This window comes from Alligator sinensis, unplaced genomic scaffold (assembly GCF_000455745.1).
Source record: "Alligator sinensis unplaced genomic scaffold, ASM45574v1 scaffold288_1, whole genome shotgun sequence".
Classification (NCBI taxonomy): domain Eukaryota; kingdom Metazoa; phylum Chordata; order Crocodylia; family Alligatoridae; genus Alligator; species Alligator sinensis.
In genome coordinates this window covers 862,406-864,403 of record NW_005841876.1, presented here as the reverse complement: position 1 = coordinate 864,403, position 1,998 = coordinate 862,406, and positions in this window count along the sequence as shown.

Here is a 1,998-nt window from a genome sequence, read left to right as displayed (position 1 = left end):
TTATAGAAAGCTGTTTACCGAGCAGGGGCTTGACCAAAGCGGGGCTCGGGCTGGGATCCCATGTCCGCACGCAGGGGAAAAAAAAGAACAACAGGGAAACATCGACTTTGTGGAGAGAGGCAAATGACGGGGGAAGAAGTGTTTGCAGGGGCTCGGTGGGGGAAGAAAGGAAAACAACCAGGGAATCGCGTGCGCACCTTCGTCACTAGGCAAGGAGGCTGCGCAGCAAACCCCGCCGCGGCACAGTTGTGGAGTGACCCTGGCGGCAGGGGGCTGGGGAGGGCCCCTCGCCCCTCATTACTGAATTGCCTAGACGCGCCTGAATCCCCCCACGCCGGCGGGTTTGTTTCCAAAGGAAACACGAGCGCTGCCCTTTATTCACACCTCGCGCAAAAACACGGAGGGAAATTAATTAATTTTTTTACGCACGAGGAGGGGTGTCCCCCCCGCCACTCCTCCTGTGTAGCTCTCTAGGTGGCGTTTCCTCTCCGCACGACTGCGGGGAGGGGGACAAGCCCCTGATTAATGAGAAACTGCAGCACCCACGGCTCCCTCAGCGCAGGGGCCGGGAGGAGGGCGAGCAAACGGGGCAGGGAAGCGGGAGGGGGGCGCACAAAGTCTGGGCACTATTTTTTATTTTGGTCTCCCTCCCTAGGGAGCAAGAAATGATGCGAGGCGGAGAGCTGGGAACAACCAGCCTGAGAGGAGAGGCGGCGAGCCGAAGGGCTGCACAATCGTGTCCGCCGCTACTCCAGCTGCCAAGCTCTTGTTACACGGTGCCATTCATAACTCGAGATGCCATTTATGAGGATTAAAAAGAAAAAATCCACGCAGCAGACTTTTAAATTTCATGGGCTCATCCTCCCCCCCACAGTTTTAGGTGAGGCTGCAGCTGCAGCGGACTGCGCTTCCCCCTCCACGGATGCTGTGAGGGGGTCTGCGGGGTGGGAGTGGGCTGAGGGGAGCTAGAGCAGCTCCAGCGCGCGCGTGTGCGTGGACGTGAATCTATGTATCAGGGTATTACTGCGTGTGTGCGACAAGCTGCGGCGCGGGGGTGCGCAGGCAGGAGCAGGAGAGGCAGGCGTGGGCGGCCGGGTGGGCGCGAGCAGAGGGACCAGGCAAGCTGCGAGGGGGCCGGCGGCGCGGTGACACACGCGCGTGGGGTGGGGGAGCTGCCAAGCAGACGGAAGCTCTTGTGCCCGGGGGCGGGGGGGGGGGGGGGGGGAGGGGGCCGGGAGCTCTTGTGCCCGGGGGCGGGGGGGGGAGGGGGAGCAGGGGAGCACTAGGCAGCTCACTCACACTTTGTGGCCGCGGGAAGCGGCCGGAACAACCGGGGGTTGCCGGGGGCAGGGCGTGCGCGCTGCCCGGGCTGTCCCTCAGCTGGGAGGCACAGCAGATGGCTGCGCAAAGAGGGGCGAGCCCTGCCGCCGCGCGGCTTTATCCCGCGCTCAGATCCGCTGCGCACTGCGTTTCGGGTGGGGAGGGGGGCTGCAATTGTGTTTGCTAACGAGGGGAAACCCGGCCCTCGCGTGTCAGACGCAGGAGTGGAGGGTTGCGGCCCGCCTCACGGTCAAGGTTACACACTCGGGGAGCTCTCGAGCACGTCGGCATCAACACCCGCGATCTTTAATTGCGTGGAGACGAGCTCCGCGAAAGGAGCCGGAATAAAGGACCCACTTCAGTCGCTTCCAGCTTTGCCCCATGCCCCTCTCCCGCTCCAGCAGAGGCGCGCGGATGTCAGCAGGCCGGGGGGCTGCCCCACGGCTCCGCCATCGCGCGTGGGCTCCGTCTTCCCTGGGGGAGCGGTGCGTGCAAAGCTGTGTGTGGGCGCGCAGAGCTGTGCATGAATCTGTGTGCGGGCGTGTGCGAAGCTGACCGTGTGTATGTGCGTGCAGAGCCGGGGGAGGAGAGGGGAGAGAAGGGCGGGCTACCAGGGCCGAAGCAATCTCCAGCTTGCGTGGAAAGAGGGCGTAGGCGGGAAAAGACCCCGCGGGGCGG